Genomic DNA, 21,807 nt, shown 5'->3' with positions numbered 1-21,807 from the left:
GCTGTTGGTTATTGACCGGAGAGTCGTCTCGGTCATGTCTGCATGTCTCCCGAACCCGTAGGGTCTACACACTTAAGGTTCGGTGACGCTAGAGTTGTAGAGATATTAGTATGCGGTTAACCGAAAGTTGTTCGGAGTCCCGGATGAGATCCCGGACATCACGAGGAGTTCCGGAATGGTCCGGAGGTAAAGATTTATATATGGGAAGTCCTATTTTGGCCACCAGAAAATGTTTGGGATTTTTCGGTATTGTACCGGGAAGGTTCTAGAAGGTTTCGAAGTGGGGCCCACCTGCATGGGGGGCCCACATGAATGTGGGTAGTGGGGGCAAGGCCCCACACCCCTGGTCAAGGCGCACCAAGATCCCACCTTAGAAGGAATAAGATCATATCCCGAAGGGATAAGATCAAGATCCCTAAAAAGGGGGGATAACAATCGGTGGGGAAGGGAAATGATGGGATTTCTTTCCCCCACCTTTGCCAATGCCCCAATGGACTTGGAGGGCAAGAAACCAGCCCCCTCCACCCCTATATATAGTGGGGAGGTGCATGGGAGCAGCACCCCAAGCCCTCGCGCCTCCCTCCCTCCCGTGACACCTCTTCCTCCCCGCTTGCGCTTGGCGAAGCCCTGCCGGGATCCCGCTACTTCCACCACCACGCCGTCGTGCTGCTGGATCTCCATCAACTTCTCCTCCCCCCTTGCTGGATCAAGAAGGAGGAGACTTCCCCGCTCCGTACGTGTGTTGAACGCGGAGGTGCCGTCAGTTCGGCTCTAGGATCATCGGTGATTTGGATCACGACGAGTACGACTCCATCAACCCCGTTCTCTTGAACGCTTCCGCGTGCGATCTACAAGGGTATGTAGATGCACTCCCCTCTCTCTCGTTGCTAGATGACTCCATAGATTGATCTTGGTGATACGTAGAAAATTTTAAATTTCTGCTACGATCCCCAACACCCAAACCCTAGAAAAAACGATGTCGGTCTCCTACCCCCTCCCGCCGCGCCCCTACCCTTGAAGCGTTGCCTAGGCCACCCCAAACCCAGAATAAGCTAGGTCTACGTTTGCACTAATATATCCACCTGCTGTCATGTTTGTGTAATAATTGCCATGTTGTAATATTTGAAGAAACAATGGAGCACGGACGAGACGAGCAAGCAGAAGAGGTGTTGGGGGACATAATCTTTGCCGGAGGTGATATCTTGTCGTATCTTAACGACAATGATGGTCTGGAAGAATAGGGTGAAGAAGCAGGCTACGGTGATCGAAGAGTGGAGGAGGAAAGACATGATTATGATGGCTCCGGTGACCCAATGCTGGTGCAAGAAGGAGCCCGTGGTGACGGCTCCGGTGACCGAACAGAGTCCGGCCAGGTAAATATATTAGTTAAGCCTGTGCTGACTAGCTAATTGATGCATTCATTGTTTTGGTATGTACACATATTAATTAACACTCGTCTTTCTTCTTTTTTCTAGCCCTCCGGATCGAGCACAACTTCGGTAAAGAGACGAGGCCCGAAGAGAAAGTTGCGCTCGGATGAAAGGTTTGAGATCACAGCAATCGCGCGCGACGGCCAACCGATTGAACCCATCCGGACAAAGGATGCATTTGCTGCTCAGTGCGGGGTTCTAGTTAGGGACAAGATCCCGATCAGCATCCAGCAATGGTATAAGCCTAAGAAGGAAGACCCTGAGGTGTCTTATGTCAATGATATGCAGAAAGATGATCTTTGGACTGAGCTGAAGGCAAATTTCACCCTACCACCAGAGGAGGATCCAGAGAAGCCAGTTATAGAGCAATTAATCAAGTCTCATGCTCTTAAGAAGATGGCAGACCTATTCAGGAGGTGGAAGAATGAGCTGAAAACGTTTGTCGACAAAGAAGAGACACCAGAATTCATCGGCCGGTATGAGAAGATCAGAGATCACTGGCCCGCATTTGTGTCCCACAAGACATCGGAAAAGAGTAAGAAGATGTCAGCGACAAACAAGAAGAATGCTGCAAAGAAGAAGCTTCACCATCGCAAGGGGTCAGGTGGCTACCTCAAAGCCCGACCTAAGTGGGCCAAGGCTGAGAATGATCTGCTTGAAAAAGGGATCGAACCTCAGATAATGAACTGGACAGACCGTTGCCGGACTTGGTTCTTCGGGGCTGGCGGAACCTTGGACCCTGTATCAGGGAGGTGCGTTTGGACGAACGAGCTTTTGAGAATACCAGTCAAGAAGATTCAGCAATATATCGATGCAGCGCAGCAAGGGACGTTCGTTCCAGACAGAGAGAACGACGAGCTCACAATGGCCCTCGGGAATCCTGAGCACCCTGGACGGACACGAGGCACGCCAGGCTCCGTTCCGTGGAAGGCTGGTTTTCCGGACGCTGGCGGTTACAAAAGCCAGGAGAGGAGGAAAAAAGTGAAGCAGATCCAAATTCAGAAGCTGCACGAAAGGGTTCAAGCGCTAGAGGAACGAGACGGCAATCGACATGCCGAAACAGCCCCCGAAACTACACCGCCATCTCAGCGGAGAAGCAGCGTGGCTTCCACCGAGCCGCTTCAGCTGGAGCATGCGGCTCCTGCTAGCTACCCCGTGGATGCTATCACGGAGTCTCAACATTGCCACCTTATAGCGGAATGGCAGAACTTCAAAGTCAAGGCGGCTGTTGGCTCTGTTTTACCTCCTGAACCCGGCGCAACCTACCACTGCCGGCCGATTCCAGAAGGATATGCTAGGGTGATGGTGGATGAAATAACGGAGGGATTTGAGGAGCTCCAGCTTGACCACCCTACCAGTGAAGGGGAGACTCGGCTGGGTTCTGCTCTGAAGACTCCATGCCTATGGCGGAAGGAGCTCATCAAGCTTCCGAACTGGACGGCTCCGGCGAGTAAGGGCACTCCGCCTCCTCCTCCGCCTCCTCCTCCGACGAGTGATCAGGGCACTCAGCCTCCTTCTCAAGCGCGTGACGGCACTCCGCCTCCTTCTCCGCCAGCGCCGGCGCCAGAGCAGCCAGCCTCCTCCTTCTCCGCCTCGTCAGCAAGGGCGGAAGAGACCCGCCGCCGCTGCGGCTGCTCCGGCGCGTCGTAGTCCTTCTCCTCCGCCTCATAAGCAAGGAAAGAAGACAGCCGCAGCCGCTCCGTCTGCTCTGCCGGCGTCTAGCAGTACAGCTGCCAGAGGCGGGAGGCAATACAGATTCGGTCCTTCTCTGAAGACTCCAGAGAAGTTACCATACGAGAGGACCGAGGAGGAAAGCAGGAAGTTCGTGCGAGCCGAAGTGACAAACTTCTTTGAAGGGGTGAAAGCAAAGAAACATCCACCTCCGGAGGAGAAGGTAGATCCGGTGAAAGCAAAGCGCACTCTGGCTGCCCTGACAAAACCACCAAAGTCTCCGCCGAGAGGCAACTATGAGCGCATTCTTGCAAAGACATATGCCGAAGCGGAGCGGTCGGGAAGTACTGTCAGTGATCAAAGGTTAAAAGAACGACGAGCTGGGAAAAAAATTGCCCAGCTCGGCGAACAAGCGAACCAATCGTGCCCCCCGCTCAAGGTGTCAAAAGACATCGTCGCTAATGATCCGAGTATGGTGCCCGGTTATAGCAATCTTGGAGATTACCTGCCCGACGATGTACATTATAAAATCATGGAGGTGGACGAACACAAATACCATTACGGGAAGCCTCTCGTCAAAGATGAAAGATCTCTAACAACGATGATGTGAAGACTACATGATTGGTACATGAAAACCTGCAGAGAGTCTGATGGGATGGATACTTTGACGCTGAGAGTTAAACCGGAGCATGACCTCGTTGGAATTGATCTGCTGAATGTTCCATTTGAGGATTTCTTCCAGTTTTACAATCAAAAGGCCCTCGATAAAACAACGATCACTTGCTACTGTCTGTAAGTAGTACTACTTCTGTCATTAAGTCTCTCTATATAGGTCAGCTCTTTCATTGCATGTATTTATAATTATCCTCACTATATTATGCAGATTGAAGATCGCCGAATTGAAGAAAAGACAAATCGGTGATATTGGGTTCATTAACACAAATCCCATAGATGCATATACGGTTGAGAAACATCCCAAAGAAGCCGAGGCCAACTAGCTACAATCGTTGGTATTAAATCAAAACAAAGATATAATACTCTTTCCTTACAACTTCAAGTGAGTGTTACTGTCTTGTGCATATTCGGTTTCCCTTATTAGTCCAGGTTATGGTAATGTAATTGATGACTTATGCATGCATGCGCATCTTCCACTATATTCTCCTAGAGATTAAGCTTGAGCAGGGAGTAGTAACCGTCTTAGACTCGAGACGAAAAGATCCCCAGGACTATGCGAACATGACTCAAATGCTCAAGAAGTAAGTTAAATCGATCATTATCCACCATATCAGCAACTTTGTTCATTTCCTGATATCAAGTAATTGTTTTCTTTGTCTGGCAGGGTTTGGAGAAAATTCACCTCAAAAGCTCCGGGACTGCCGAACAAGCTGCAATTTAATCACCCGAAAGTAAGTACTATAGTAGCATGTTCCGCGCATCTCCTAGTGATTCAAGCGCTAGTTTCATCAATACCATTTAGCATGCTTGCTTATCAGTTTGATTGACCTCTATTTCTTGTAAAGTGGTTGTGGCAGGAACCCGGGAATAATTACTGTGGATACTACGTTTGCGAGTCCATCCGCTACACGACCTGTGAGCGGGGCTACACTGAAGAACAATATGAAGTGCGTAAGCAATAATATTCACAATTTTATTTTATTACCATCATTTGTGTTGAGTTTCATTTATTCATATATATATGTATTGACCCCCTTCTTCAAATTAGATGTTTCGGAAGCGGGATGAACTCCTAGCACCAGATCGTATGCGAGGAATTCAAGAGGAATTGGCGGCATTCTTCCTTGACCACGTGATCGCTGAAAACGGAGAATACTATGTGGACCCTATGTTCCTACAATTTAATTAGGAGATTGTATTGTAAGAGATAATTATTGTATATATGTAGCCGGTAGTGTCGAATAGATATACGAGAACTTGTTGTTCGACCAATATCTCGGAGAAGGAGAGGTGGTCGATATCACTTCTCTCTGTATGCATATGTTCATGACGATCTTCTGTTTCCTTCATTTGATTACTAGCTAGCGTGTCTACTCCTCTCCATACGTATATAGTACGTAGCGTCGACCAAGCACGGAGTAAGAGAGGACACTTCTCTCTATTAATTAGCTAGCTAACACAATATATGAAACACCTAAATTAACCCCCCAAAACCCCTAAACCACCCCTTTCAAAAAAAACAAAAACCTCAGCTCCTGCCAGCTGCTGACGCGTGGATGCCTATTGGTCCCGGTTGGTGACACCAACCAGGACAAAAGGCCCTGCCTATTGGTCCCGGTTGGTGGCACCAACCGGGACCAAAGGCCCCCCTGCCTGGGCTGGCAGCAGCGGCCACGTGGAGGACCTTCTGTCCCGGTTCGTGTAAGAACCGGGACTAAAGGGTTAGGGCTTTAGTAACGACCCTTTAGTCCCGGTTCCAGAACCGGGACAAAAGGCCCTTACAAACCGGGGTAAAAGCCCCTTTTCCTATTAGTGCAAGTTCAATTCTTTCCCTAGGGCTTGCAACCCTAGGTAACCAAATCGTTTCCTAAGGCTAGGGAAAGAGCTCTTTACCGACTATACTTTACCTAAGGTTCTTTCCCTAGGGCAAGCTCTAGGTAAAGCCTTTACCTATGGTTTTTTGCATTTCACCTAGGGTATATGGCCCTAGGTAAAATCGTAATTTCTAGTAGTGGATCTTAATTGGTACTCCAACAAGTGTACGAGAGAGTACCAACTAAAAAAGCAAGGGAGTACCTCGAGCTTAGGGGTAAAAATGTAATCTAGAAGCAATTTGTTTAATTTATTATTATCGTCTAAGTATGGCTGCTACATAATAACGTTTCAACTTGAACGTGATTAATTATATTTGGAACCCTAATTCTTCACTGGGATAGACACCGGCAGAGGCGGCCCCGTGGCAGAGTCGGCCATCAAGATATGGTCGCCAAGCCAAGAACTTGTTAGAGGCGTCGACCGGGTATGGTCACCAACCAGGGCCACGCTGAAGCAAGAGGACCAGGGCGAGGCATGATCACCAGGTCGGCCGGAGCTCCATCATGCGGGCGTTGTCTAATAAATGATGGACGTTCATATGTGCGGTTGATCTGGCCGATAAGGTTCGACATGAAAGGACGGGGAACTGGCTGCTTTTATAGAGGCAGGCTTGGTATCTGGCGGTGGTGACGAACGAGTTGCTTGCAATCGATCCCTCTTACCATAACAATGATATTTTTTGTTTTAATTGCCTGTTTAAATGAGAGATCTTGTATGATTTTCCAGAATTTGTAGCCAAGGTCTGTTAGATTGATATACATCCCGTGCAATGAAAATCAGATCCGTCCACTGATTGATAGAATTTTCCATCCTTCTTCGATTTGAGAGATCAATCTGCGTTGTTATCTATTCATTGGTCGTGCTTTGCGAAAGAGAGCAGGCGGCAATGGCGTCGAAGCCCTGCACGAGGGATTACATTGGCGGCGGCACGCGTAACAGATAGGCCGATAAACACTCTCGTTGCCAAACAGTTTTTACGAGATCTGGTCACAAAGAAATCAGTTAAGACTATGAGAAAAATGACTAGACTACCCTTCTAAGTGGACGGTCGGATTTTAGTGGTACTCCATCCCTTCTTAGGAGAGTACCAGGGTACCGTAAAAGTTCTCAAAATTAAAATATTGAACCCTTGTATAAAATCAGCAGTTGAACACTTATATTATGAGTTACGCAAATGAGTGTAATGTGCCTAGACTAATAACTAAGTCATTGCTCTATAACCAACTCAAACAATTGACCAGCCTTGTACAAACTCTTTTCTATCAATGCCTCAAGACAAAATGCTAGCAAAACATGAAACTGATGGCAGATTTTCACAGCTATACAATAATCAATTGCATATGATTCAGGGATCAAACATCAGCATAAATTTTACCGGCTTCTTCAGGCACAGGCTCACCTTGTTGCATACCAAAGAAGCAGGCCACGACATGATGTAGGGATGGACGCCAAGTCCATAGTCAAAGAGCTTGTTAACCTTCTCTGTTTCCAGGCAAAAGGATAGGAAGCACTTGGTATACAGATAATAAACAGACAGGTACACAAAACCATCTATGACTCGGATAACCTGCGCTGTGACATCATAGTACTCTTCTGAACACATAGATAAATCAACAAATTTGTTCAGTGGGAAAATCTTGTGCGGCATCCATTTATCAACACCACCACCATCAGCTCTCCAAAACCAAACAGCAAGCATCCCTTCGTTTGCACCAAACTGGTCTGTGAAAGCCATACAGAGCTCCCCATCCTTTGTCGGACCAAGCTCAAATTCTATGGAGTCCGTATCTTTCAAGTGCGGCGGCAAATCCATTCGGAGACCGGATTTTTAGTACCCGGGTGTACTCCCTTCTATCCCACCGTTCATGCATAGCAGTAGTCCCGGGGATCTGTGACATGCGCTGCAATGTTGCTTTGTATCGCAGGCCTACTTGAACAGTAACAACGAGGGCTAGGCATCGCACGACACCATATATTATCGGCAGATTCCACAGCATCTGTCATGTCTTGGTCGTCACCCCACTTGATTTGTCAGCCAATGTCTCGTCATAGGTCCCGATGCAATCCCATCAGATGTTGGATATGAACTTCTACCGGAGTAAATCAAACCATCGCCAGCCTTGTGGAGCACCCATCACATAAATCTTGAGCGATGAAGCACCAACAGCCACTCTGCTATTCGCTTGAGACAAGTTAGTATTTAATTGATCCACTGTTTGGGGTCACGGGTGCCACGTAAAAAAGTTTTGGTTTACAGTTTCACCAGAACCCATAGCGGTCAAACACATGCGTGCTAGTAGTATTCAAAGTAAACTTTATGAAGGGCAAGCCTCCTGCACCTGTGAACATCACTGTCAAGAACAGTACACCTCCTGTCAAACCTGTCGGGCATAGTCTAGGCATAAACAAGTACCTACTGCCGATCCTACTCCTCGGTTGTATACCTCTAGTACGTATCAGATGAGGCAAATGGCTGACAGACAAGCTGGTGCTGCAAATGACCTGTTCCTAGTCAGAACCTAACACGAATCTCGTAGTAACTGAACGGGGCAGATAAGGGGGTGCCGGGAGTCCCGGGTGCTACCACACCTTTCCCATCCATTCGAGATAACTGCAGTGTCCCAGCATTGAGGACGACTATATATGCTTGATTTTTGTGTTTCCAGTAGACTAATCTATCACATTCATCCACCGGCGTAGCAGTGTAAGACGAGAGCATGCACTTATCACCTCCATCATCCCCAGCCTGCGGCATTGAGGTGTCCACCCACGAGAAACCCTGCCACTCCCTGCTGTCCGATGAGAAGACAGAGAAGCGAACCATGGTTCTTCGCCGCCGCCTGCGGCGACGAACACATACCACGCGGAACGACATCTGGTCGTCTTCCGAGAAGATGATGCGAAAATCAAGATAGCGGGAATCGCATGCCTCCTGAGGCGGGTAGGGGAAGACATTCAGCGCCTGTGTGAGGGGGTTGTAGACAGCGATCTGGTCGGTGTTCTCGTTGTGGAGGAAGACGTGGCCGGAGCAGCAGCTGTTGAACGCCCAGTCGCCGACCTCCGGTAAGCGGGTGAAGAAGAAATCGGAGCCGCGGACGACCGCGGCCAGGTCGGGGTCGGAGCGGCTTCGGAAGGGGGTGAAGGCAGGGATGGCAGTGCGGCAGGGGTCGGTGAAGTACCCAAGGAGCTGTGGCAGGTGGAGCTCCCGGAAGCGGCGGCGGAAGGCGCGGAGGAAGGTGTGGCAGGCGAGGGCGGCGCGGATGAGGCTCGGTAGGGAGGGGAGGCGGACGAAGATCTCGCGGAGGAGGTCGTCGGTGATGGCAGTGAAGGTGGTGGCGGTCGCCGCTGGATAATCTTTCGCCCGCGCCAGCGACGGCGACGGCGACGGTGACTCTACTTGGAGGGCCATGGCTGCCGAGTTCGAGCTCCGGCGGCGGCGGCGGCGCATTTCGGCTAGGATTTTCAAAGGTCTTTTTTCCTTTTTTTCCCCTTAAATACTAAAGTGCCTACCCACTATTTGGATGTTTCGAGCGGTCGAACGAGTGCGGCTGGATTTAACAAGCGGGCGAGCGAGGTTGGCTAAATTTTTTTAAATAATACACTATTTTTAGTAAATTTGAGATATATTACGTCGTTTAGATTTAGTTCAAAAATAATACGGCATCGTGGCTTCTGTAAGCCGAGTAGGACGCAGTCGGCCACCGGTAAGCCGATTAATGCAGTCGGCCAGCAGTAAGTCGATTAGTGGCATACCTCGATGGATGGACGGATGGCTGCAAGTGGCAGTGGGATGCTATTGCTTCGTATTTTAATCACTTCTTCTTCCTTGTTTATTTCTCTAGCTTGGTACTGGTATTTTTTGTGACGAGCCGGTTGGTTAATTTAGCTGCCACCTTAGCTAGCTCACATGGGTCTCGAGGTGCTCACGGCGAGGGACCAGATGCCAAGGTGCCGGTACCAGCGGCGAGCTCTGCAGCGATGATGGTGACGGCGGCCAGGAGGTGGCGGCGTCGACGTCGGCCGCCAGGTGGACGAGGGCGAGGCGGCCGCTGCGGCTGTGGAGGAGGTTGTCGGGGAAGAAGGCGATGCATGCCGGAGCTTTCCGGATGGCGCAGCGTAGGCGTGGGGTGATGCGGCTGGTGCTCCTGGCGCCGACGCGGCGGGCGGCCGCACTGCTGGTGGAGCTGGTGCGGCAGATCGCGTGCGCGGCCAAGTGCCCCGCCATCGTGTTCTCCTCACAGTGGGGGCTCCCCGCGCTGTCCCACTCCGCCAGTGGCGGCGCCAGCCGGATCACCAAGCTGCGGGCTTTCTACCTCGAGAGGAGCCTCTCCGCCGGCTCCCCCTGCTGATCGTCTCAACAACTACACACCATCGACAGCGCGTGGCTGGCCATCGTGCATGAGCTAGCAAATCATCTTCCCAATACTGTAATCATGCGTTGCATGTAAGGCTCGAGCTAGCAAAGCATCTTCACGATGCTGTAATCATGCGTTGCATGTAAGGATTAAAATACGAAGCAGTAGCATCCCACTTGCACCCATCCGTCCATCATCCATCGAGGCATATAGCGGCCGACTGCATGTGCACCTGCCACTAATCGGCTTACCGCTGTCCGACTGCATGCCCACATGCGCTCCTGGCCGAGCAGCCACTAATCGGCTTACCGGTGATGGCCGACAGGGCCCACTCGGCTTGCCGGTGGCCGACTGGCTCTTATTATTTTTAAAATAAATCTAAACGGCGTAATATTTCTCAAATTCATTAAGAAAAGTGTATTATTTTTAAAAAATTAGCGCGATGTTGGGGCGTGTACAGTGGTGGCACTTAAGCTGGCAATAAAACCGTTATCCATTCTCGTGGGTAATTACTCTATCACATGACCAGGATGTATACCCATAGAGGAAGCTTGTGGGTCAAATACCTTACCTAGCGTGTAAGGCGGGGATAGAGATGGGATAGCATTACCTGTGTCCATTACCCGTCTTACCCGTGAAGGCCTTACATATGGCAAAAATGCATAGGAGCACCTCCCTTGATATCTCACCACTAAATATGCATAGGAATTTGCACCGCAATATTAGCATGCTTGTATTATTGTTATAGTTATTTCTTTGTTTTCTTGTATAAGTAGTATAAGGAGATATTGTCTGCGCAGACTGTCCCTCTCCTGGCCCACTCATCCTCATGCTCTCGTGCCAACCCCCAACAACCAACAACGACTCGTTAACTTGTGAATCACATGCATGTAGATTTTGTTGATCTCAGAGTTTTGAATCATGCAACATATCTAATATTCAATTTGTCCCAAGTTTTTTAAATGCAATATTGTTTGAACTCTAAGAATAGCTTTCACAAGTTTAAGTTTTTGTACCGGTTTTAAAACTGTAATATCGTTTCAACTTTAAAAATAATTTATGCTTAATGCATTCGAATAATTTCCAAGGTTTAGGAAATGTGAAATCAAATATATTTCCATTAAGTTATGTCTCTTCTATAAACTGATAAGTAAATACTGGATTTCATGATTGTTAAAATTTCAAATAAAAAAAAGAATGATAATTCCAGTATTGTAATTCTTGGAAAATTCATGGTACAAATTCCATGAAATTACGTCTTTCATTTTTTATTTCTAGTGAAACGTGAGAACTCAATGATAATAATTCTAGAAAATTTACTTATACTAATCTCAGGACTTTTTCTGCCATAAAAAAGTTATGTTTTACCGACGTTGCCTGCCGATTTATTAGTGCAGCTGTGTGTAACCGTTTATCTTCATGGTCCAGCACAGATGAATTAACCCTAATTACATTGCATATTGCCGTTTGGTTTCATTTATTAAACCGTGGTATACCTGTGAGCTCCAACACATTTATTACATAGTAACTATCTGACATCATTTCTCTGCCAACACGCATGAATTAACCATGTGTAGGCACAAAGTCAATGCACATTTACTTCTAGCATACCATTAACAATCCAAAAAAGAAACTTGCCTTTACTTCTCTACAATGTCATGTGAGTATTAAAACTGTCTTGGTTCACTAGGGAAACTAAAAAGGATTTCAATCCGCATCCCAATGGACATCGATTGTGGTTCAGATTACAAGGAGGTGCGCCTCCATGTGCTCTTCATCTGCCTCCTCACATATGGCTCTAAAATTAGTAGACCCCATGTAATTCCCGTCCTTACCCATCCAAATTTTCACTCATCCCATCCCTTTGGCCAAAAAGCCATAAGAATTCCCTAACCTAGACACAACATATTATTTATTATGCTGAAATGCTTTCTTTTTACTAAAATGCTATCGAAGATTGTTGTTGATTGCGTGTATGGGTTTCCCCACGGGGATAAAAATCCGACGAGGATGAGATTGGAATATTTTTATCCCTGCAGACAGGAATGAAAAGGTTGTCGCGGGGACGGGAATGGGTGTCCGATACCCGTTTGGGTATTCCCCATTGCTAGCCTGAGGTGACACATGGATACAGATGCCTCATGATAAAAAGTAGTTTGAGACATCTACATTGATTTTTTCCCAATGCAACCTATCACTAGTGGGCATCATCAAAGAATAAAAAATAAAGATTTCCACTACACATGCATTTCTACTCTCCGCTTCAACCTTTTCAGCTTTATGCACTGGACCACATTTTTTCCCCAAGCACCCGCCTTCTGCAGAGGATCCTGCTGCTCCATCTGAATCTACTTTTTCTTACATCCGGTCCTACGTGGCCTACGGGGCATCACCCTAGGGCTACGCATTGGCCATGCCCTGATGCAGAGACCACCACGCGCTGGGTGGCCATTGTCGTTTTCTAGACGCCAAACTTGCGAAAGGGTGACGCGCAGCGTGATGGACGTTGCAAATCCAATCCCTCAAATGCATGCGCGTCCGCAGACAATGCCTGGTCAAGTTTCAAATTTACCTTCTCACAACCGGACACCTCAATTACCATACCTCAAATTCATGCAAACTCATGCAACTATGTCGATGCATTACACACATCTTCCGGCTACTACATCACTAATAACATGCCATCGAACTACCAAAATTTGGCATGTCTGGCTATGACTATGATGGGGATCATCCACGGCTTCCCTTGCCCTTCTCAGCGCCCTTATCGTCCTTGTCGCGGGAGTACCGGTCGATGGCGCAGTAGGGATCGAGCCGGATCTGCTCGTCGCCGGAGTTGTCCCCACCGTCGCTTTCCTCCTTCTCTGGTAGTCCAGCCATGGCCCGGACCGCCCGATTCTGCTCTCGGGCGATGGCGCGCGTGTTCCTCCCCTGCAGCTTCTTCACAATGCAGGCATGGATGGCTTCCTCCTCTGCGGTCACCCGCGCGCGCCACCTCTGTCGCCGCCATGTCCGCAGGGAGACAATACTCGGCAGCCCTTATCCTCTCCTTCCCACGGCGGGCACACCGGTCCCGGTGGGACTCATAGTCCACCCAACCAGTGATAGGGAAGGAGAGATTTTCTGGTTGCCGGAGCGTGATGGTCCAGCCACAGAGGATCCGAGCGGCCGTTGAGCCAACGCTATGGAGTCACTCCTGACAGATCTTGCCGTCGGCCGGGCGATGTCCTCCCGGGAGCGAGGGAGTGTGATGCGGACGGCCATTGCCTCCTCCACCCCGCACAGGATGACACCTTGATACGTCTCCAACGTCTCCAACGTATCTATAATTTATGAAGTATTCACGCCATGTTTACAACAATTTTATATGGTTTTGGTATGATTTGAATGGAACTAATCCGAACTGACGATGTTTTCAGCAGAACTACCGTGGTGTTGTTTTTTGTGCAGAAATAAAAGTTTTCGGAATTGGACGAAACTTTTTAACAATTTGTTTGGCATAAACGAGAAATAATGGAGCAAAGAACCACCAGAGGGGGGGGCCTGCTGCCCACAAGACACCGGGGCGGTGGGTGGTCGGCCCCTCGAAGCCCATCTTCGTGTGAAACCGATGCCAAAAAATCCTATAAATACAGAAACCCCCAGAAATAACCCTAAATCAGAAGTTCCGCCGCCTCAAGCCTCTATAGCCACGAAAAACCAATCGGGAGCCTTTTTCGGCACCCTGCCGAAGGGGGAAATCACCACCGCAGGCCACTTCATCATCCCTATGGCCACCATGATGAGGAGGGAGTAGTCCATCACTAGTAGGAAAAGGGGCTTTTACCCCGGTTAATAAGGGCCTTTAGTCCCGGTTCTGGTACCGGGACTAAAGGGTCGTTACTAATGCCCTAGCCCTTTAGTCCCGGTTCTTACACGAACCGGGACTAAAGGCCGTCCACGTGGCCGGTGCGGGGAGCCCAGGCAGGAGGGCCTTTGGTCCCGGTTGGTGCCACCAACCGGGACCAATAGGCATCCACGCGTCAGCCCCTAGCAGGAGCTGAGGTTTTTGTTTTTTTTGAAAGGGGGTGGTTTAGGGGTTTTGGGGGGTTAATTTAGGTGTTTCATATATTGTGTTAGCTAGCTAATTAATAGAGAGAAGTGTCCTCTCTTATCTCCGTGCTTGGTCGACGCTACGTACTATATACGTATGGAGAGGAGTAGACACGCTAGCTAGTAATCAAATGAAGGAAACAGAAGATCGTCATGAACATATGCATACAGAGAGAAGTGATATCGACCACCTCTCCTTCTCCGAGATATTGGTCGAACAACAAGTTCTCGTATATCTATCCGACACTACCGGCTACATATATACAATAATTATCTCTTACAATACAATCTCCTAATTATATTGTAGGAACACAGGGTCCACATAGTATTCTCCGTTTTCAGCGATCACGTGGTCAAGGAAGAATGCCGCCAATTCCTCTTGAATTCCTCGCATACGATCTTCTGCTAGGAGTTGATCCCGCTTCCGAAAAATCTAATTTGAAGAAGGGGGTCAATACATATATATATGAATAAATGAAACTCAACACAAATGATGGTAATAAAATAAAATTGTGAATATTATTGCTTACGCACTTCATATTGTTCTTCAGTGTAGCCCCGCTCACAGGTATGGTAGCGGATGGACTCGCAAACGTAGTATCCACAGTAATTATTCCCGGGTTGCTGCCACAACCACTTTACAAGAAATAGAGGTCAATCAAACTGATAAGCAAGCATGCTAAATGGTATTGATCAAACTAGCGCTTGAATCACTAGGAGATGCGCGGAACATGCTACTATAGTACTTACTTTCGGGTGTCTAAATTGCAGCTGGTTCGGCAGTCCCGGGGCTTTTGAGGTGAATTTTCTCCAAACCCTGCCAGACAAAGAAAACAATTACTTGATATCAGGAAATGAACAAAGTTGCTGATATGGTGGATAATGATCGATTTAACTTACTTCTGGAGCATTTGAGTCATGTTCGCGTAGTCCTGGGGATCTTTTCGTCTCGAGTCTAAGACGGTTACTACTCCCGGCTCAAGCTTAATCTCTAGGAGAATATAGTGGAAGCTGCGCATGCATGCATAAGTCATCAATTACATTACCATAACCTAGACGAATAAGGGAAACTGAATATGCAGAAGACAATAACACTCACTTGAAGTTGTAAGGAAAGAGTATTATATCTTTGTTTTGATCTAATACCAACGATTGTAGCAAGTTGGCCTCGGCTTCTTTGGGATGTTTTTCAACCGTATATGCATCTATGAGATTTGTGTTGATGAACCCAATATCACCGATTTGTCTTTTCTTCAATTCGGCGATCTTCAATCTGCATAATATAGTGAGGATAAGTATAAATACATGCAATGAAAGAGCTGACCTATATAGAGAGACTTAATGACAGAAGTAGTACTACTTACAGACAGTAGCAAGTGATCGTTGTTTTATCGAGGGACTTTAGATTGTAAAACTAGAAGAAATCCTCAAATGGAACATTCAGCAGTTCAATTCCAACGAGGTCATGCTCCGGTTTAACTCTCAGCGTCAAAGTACTCATCCCATCAGACTCTCTGCAGGTTTTCATGTACCAATCATGTAGTCTTCGCATCATCGTGCTTAGAGATCTGACATCTTTGACGAGAGGCTTCCCGTAATGGTATTTGTGGTTGTCCACCTCCATGATTTCATAATGTACATCGTCGGGCAGGTAATCTCCAAGATTGCTATAACCGGGCACCATACCCGGATCATTAGCGACGATGTCTTTTGACACCTTGAGCGGGGGGCACGATTGGTTCGCTTGTTCGCCGAGCTGGGCAATTTTTTTCCCAGCTCGTCGTTCTTTCATCCTTTTATCACTGACAGTACTTCTCGACCGCTCCGCTTCGGCATATGCCTTTCCAAGAACGCGCTCATAGTTGCCTCTTGGCGGAGACTTTGGTGGTTTTGTCAGGGCAGCCAGAGTGCGCTTTGCTTTCACCGGATCTACCTTCTCCTCCGGAGGTGGATGTTTCTTTGCTTTGACCCCTTCAAAGAAGTTCTTCACTTCGGCTCGCACGATCTTCGTGTTCTCCTCCTCGGTCCTCTCATATGGTAACTTCTCTGGAGTCTTCAGAGAAGGACCGAATCTGTATTCCCTCCCGCCTCGGGCAGCTGTACTGCTAGACGCCGGCAGAGCAGACGGAGCGGCTGCGGCTGTCTTCTTTCCTTGCTTACGAGGCGGAGGAGAAGGACTACGACGCGCCGGAGCAGCTGCCGCGGCGGCGGGTCTCTTCCGCCCTTGCTGACGAGGCGGAGAAGGAGGAGGCTGGCTGCCCTGGCGCGCCGGCGCTGGCGGAGAAGGAGGCGGAGTGCCGCCACGCGCCGGAGAAGGAGGCTGAGTGCCCTGATCACTCGCCGGAGGAGGAGGCGGAGGAGGAGGCGGAGTGCCCTTACTCGCCGGAGCCGTCCAGTTCGGAAGCTTGATGAGCTCCTTCCGCCATAGGCATGGAGTCTTTAGAGCTAAACCCAGCCGAGTCTCCCCTTCACCGGTAGGGTGGTCAAGCTGGAGGTCCTCAAATCCCTCCGTTATTTCATCCACCATCACCCTAGCATATCCTTCTGGAATCGGCCGGCAGTGGTAGGTTGCGCCGGGTTCAGTAGGTAAAACAGAGCCAACAGCCGCCTTGACTTTCAAGTTCTGCCATTCCGCCATAAGGTGGCAATGTTGAGACTCCGTGATAGCATCCACGGGGTAGCTAGGAGTAGCCGCATGCTCCAGCTGAGGCAGCTCGGTGGAAGCCACGCTGCTTCTACGCTGAGATGGCGGTGTAGCTTCGGGGGCAGTTTCGGCATCTCTATTGCCGTCTCGTTCCTCTAGCACTTGAACCCTTTCGTGCAGACGCTGAATTTGGATCTGCTCCACTTTTTTCCTCCTCTCCTGGGTTTTGTAACCGCCCGCGTCCAGAAAACCAACCTTCCACAGAACGGAGCCTGGCGTGCCTCGTGTCCGTCCAGGGTGCTCAGGATTCCCGAGGGCCATTGTGAGCTCGTCGTTCTCTCTGTCTGGAACGAACGTCCCTTGCTGCGCTGCATCGATATAGTGCTTAAGCTTCTTGACGGGTATTGCAAGTTGCTCGTCCGTCCAACGCCACCTCCCTGATACAGGGTCCAAGGTTCCGCCAGCCCCGAAGAACCAAGTCCGGCAACGGTCTGGCCAGTTCATTGTCTCTGGTTCGATCCCTTTATCAAGCAGATCCCTCTCAGACTTGGCCCACTTAGGCCGGGCTATGAGGTAGCCACCTGACCCCGTGCGATGGTGAAGCTTCTTCTTCGCAGCATTCTGCTTGTTTGTCGCTGACATCTTCTTACTCTTTTCCGATGTCTTGTGGGCCACAAATGCGGGCCAGTGATCTCTGGTCTTCTCATACCGGCCGACGAATTCTGGTGTCTCTTCTTTGTCGACAAAAGTTTTCAGCTCATTCTTCCACCTCCTGAATAGGTCTGCCATCTTCTTAAGAGCATGAGACTTGATTAATTGCTCTATAACTGGCTTCTCCGGATCCTCCTCTGGCGGTAGGGTGAAATTTGCCTTCAGCTCAGTCCAAAGATCATCTTTCTGCATATCATTGACATAAGACAATTCAGGGTCTTCCTTCTTAGGCTTATACCATTGGTGGATGCTGATCGGGATCTTGTCCCTAACTAGAACCCTGCACTGAGCAGCAAAAGCATCCTTTGTCCGGAGGGGTTCAATCGGTTGGCCGTCGCGCGCGATTGCTGTGATCTCAAACCTTTCATCCGAGCGCAACTTTCTTTTCGGGCCTCGTCTCTTTACCGCAGTTGTGCTCGATCCGGAGGGCTAGAAAAAAGAAGAAAGACGAGTGTTAATTAATATGTGTACATACCAAAACAATGAATGCATCAATTAGCTAGTCAGCACAGGCTTAACTAATATATTTACCTGGCCGGACTCTGTTCGGTCACCGGAGCCGTCACCACGGGCTCCTTCTTGCACCAGCATTGGGTCACCGGAGCCATCATAATCATGTCTTTCCTCCTCCACTCTTCGATCACCGCAGCCTGCTTCTTCACCCTGTTCTTCCAGACCATCATTGTCGTCAAGATACGACAAGATATCACCTCCGGCTAAGATTATGTCCCCCAACACATCTTCTGCTTGCTCATCTCGTCCGTGCTCCATTGTTTCTGCAAATATTACAACATGGCAATTATTACACAAACATGACAACAGGTGGATATATTAGTGCAAACGTAGACCTAGCTTATTCCGGGTTTGGGGTGGCCTAGGCAACGCTTCAAGGGTAGGGGCGCGGCGGGAGGGGGTAGGAGACCGACATCGTTTATTTTCTAGGGTTTGGGTGTCCTCGAGAGTTTTGGTCGAGCGAGAGGGCCGGGGGGTGCTCCCGTGGTATAAGTTATCACGGTCGAGAGGGGGTATACATATCGACCGTCCATCATGTCGAAGTTATCTGGGAGGGAGTTATATATATCGACAACGACGACATACATACACGGGAAAATAATGTTATCGGGGAGGGGGTATATATCGACCCCCCCCCCACGTGTTGAAGTTATCGGGAGAGGGTTTTATATCGACAATGACGACATACATACATGGGAAAATAATGTTATCGAGGAGGGGGTATATCGACCCCCCCTCGTGTTGAAGTTATCGGGAGGGGGTAATATCGACAACGACAACATACATACACGGGAAAATAATGTTATCGGGGAGGGGGTATATCGACCCCCCCCCCACGTGTTGAAGTTATCAGGAGGGGGTTATATCGACAACGACGACATATATACACGGGAAAATAATGTTATCGGGGAGGGGGTATATCGACCCCCCCTCATGTTGAAGTTATCCCCCCTCGTGTTGAAGTTATCGGGAGGGGTATATATCGACGACGACAGACCCGATAAAACATAAGAAAACGAAGAAGAAATAAAAAGAGGAGAGAAGAAGAAAGGAATAGAGGAGAGGATTGAAGAAAAAAAAGAAGAAAAAAAAAGAAGAAGAAAAAAAAGGAGAAGAAGAAAGGAATAGAGGAGAAGAAGAAGAAATAGAAAATATTCAAAGGAATAGAGGAGAAGAAGAAGAAATAGAAAATTTTCTATTTTTTATTTTCTATTTTTTCTTCTTCTCCTCTATTCCTTTCTTCTTCTCCTCTTCTTTTTCTTCTTTTTTCCTCTTCTTATTTATATCTCCTCTTCTTCCTCTCCTCTTCTTCTTTCTTTCCTCTTCTTATTTTCTTCTTTCCTATCCTTCTTTTTCTTCTTCTTCCCTTTCTAGCTAGATATATAAAACTTTTCTAAAATTGTAACTTTTGCATATATAAAACTTTTCCATGTGGATCATCATTTCTCATATATATCGAATATATATCCATTGTCGTATATAAAAACTTTCTATATATGAACAAAAAACTTTCTATGAACAAAAAAACATTTTTGACATATATATTCATACATTTTGAACATCTACATACATACAAATTTTTTTTTGTTCACATATACATTATAGCCACATACACATATACATCACATATGAACAAAAAAATTAAACTAATAAAAATAAAAAACAGAGCCGCGGCGACGGCTCTCACAGCGGGGGCGGCTAGGACGATGGCGACGGCGGGGGCGGCGAGGGCGCCGGCGCACGGGGCCGGGACGGGGCGGGGGCGGCGAGGGCGCCGGTGAGCACGCGCGGGCCGGGCAGGGGGGCTCGGGGCGCCGAGGCGGCGCGCGCGAGCAGGGGAGCACGAGGCGGGGCGGCGCGTGGGGGCAGGGCGACGGCGACGAGCATCGGGCGGCGACCCGTCGAGGCAAGGGCGCGGGGCGACGGCGATGAGGAGCGGGCGGCGACGGCGAGCACGGGCAGCCTGGCGGCGTCGGGGGCAACTGGCGAGGTATGTCGAAAATTTCCTAAGTGTGGACTTATATAGCAAAGCCTTTAGTCCCGGTTCGTGGCACCAACCGGGACTAAAGGTGGGCATTAGTCCCGGTTGGTGCCACCAACCGGGACCAAAGGCCTCTTTTCAGCAGCCCAAAGGGCGGGAAGCGGCGGCCTTTGGTCCCGGTTGGTGGCACCAACCGGGACTAAAGGGGGGGGCATTGGTCCCGGTTGGTGCCATCAACCGGGACCAAAGGCCTTGCGCTGCCCGCGGCCAAAAGTTTAGTCCCACCTCGCTAGTCGAGAGGGGCTCGGAGTGGTTTATAAGCTCCACTGCGGCTGCCCTCTCGAGCTCCTCTCAAATGCAGGCTTACGGGCCTAATGTCACACTGTGCTGTCTGTTGGCCTATTGGGCCTTCTGCGGGCCTGAATCCTGGCCCAGGTTGGGTTTCTAGTCGTATTCAGGCCGTGGTGGCCCAATAGGTGGCAGTTTTTTAAATTTTTTGCATTATTTATTTTCTTTTGTTTTTTGTTTTATTTTTTAATTCTTTTTGCTTTTAGGTCAGCAAAATTATAAACTGTCTGTTAGTGCCATTAGTTTTAGAAAACATATAAACTTTCTATTAGTGCCATTAGTTCTTTATGAAAATTCTTTTTGCTGTATTTAGTTTTTATTTTCTTTTTTGCTATATTTATTTTGTTTTATTTCTACTTACAACAAAAAACTTATTTATTTTATTTTATTTTGTTTCTAATTACTTATTTATTTTACTTTATGATAATTCTTTCTGCTATTAAAGTTTCTATAAAAAAAAGTTCTTTATGAAAATTCTTTTTGCTTTTAATGATTAAAAATTAAAAAGAGGCGCAATGCGCGTTGATTTGCTTCAAGCCTTTCGGAATAATGTAGACTGCACTGCACATAGCTCGATGCAGTCTACCTTATTACTCAAGGCTTGAAGCTAAGCAACGTGAGCATTGCGCCTCTTCTTCATCGTCTCTGCACTCAGGGCTTATAAACCGCTCCTAGTGCCTCTCAGCTAGCGAGGTGGGACTAAAAAACTGCTTAGCTAGTAAGAAACTCTAGTACCGGTTCGTGCCACGAACAGGTACTAAAGGTTCTCGTGGGGCCACAGCCTCATTAGTACCGGTTCGTGGCACCAACAGGGACCAAAGGGTGGAATTGGTCCCGGTTCGTGCCACCAACCGGGACCAATGGCCTTGCACAGCGGCGTGGTGGTGAGTTTAGTCCCACCTCGCTAGCTAAGAGAGAGCCGCACCTGTTTATAAGGTGCGGTGCGCCTGAGCTGTCGAGCTCCTCTCTAAAGCAGGCTTACGGGCCTAACCTCTCTGCACTCAGGGCTTATAAAGCATTTCAAATGAACTCTGAAAAGGTTGAAAGTTGGCATGGTATCATCATTTCATCCACATAGCATGTGCAAGAAAAGTTGAGAGGGTTACGGCAAAAACTAGATGCACTTCTTGTACAAAACGGACAATGGTATCATACTCGTCTATTACAAAGTTGGCATGCTATCATCATAATAGTTGCGGGAGAAAGTCTTCACTTTTTCTTCGCTTGTGTCATTTGCTTATTGCGCCGTAACCATGGATAATCTTCATCGTATTCCCACATATAGGGCATGGACAACACATAAAACCATTCTGCTTGTTTGCCTCAGCCACTTCGAGAAAATCATGCACGCCCTTAATGTACTCGGAGGTGTGTCTATCACCGTACATCCATTGCCGGTTCATCTGCGTGCATTATATATAATTAAGTGTGTCAAAAACCATTACAGAACATCATGAATAGATAATTAAGTGACCAAATTAATAGAAGTTCATCATCACATTAGAACCAAAG

The sequence above is a fragment of the Triticum aestivum genome, chromosome 5D (genome assembly GCF_018294505.1).
Source record: "Triticum aestivum cultivar Chinese Spring chromosome 5D, IWGSC CS RefSeq v2.1, whole genome shotgun sequence".
NCBI lineage: Eukaryota > Viridiplantae > Streptophyta > Magnoliopsida > Poales > Poaceae > Triticum > Triticum aestivum.
This window is presented reverse-complemented; position numbering follows the sequence as displayed.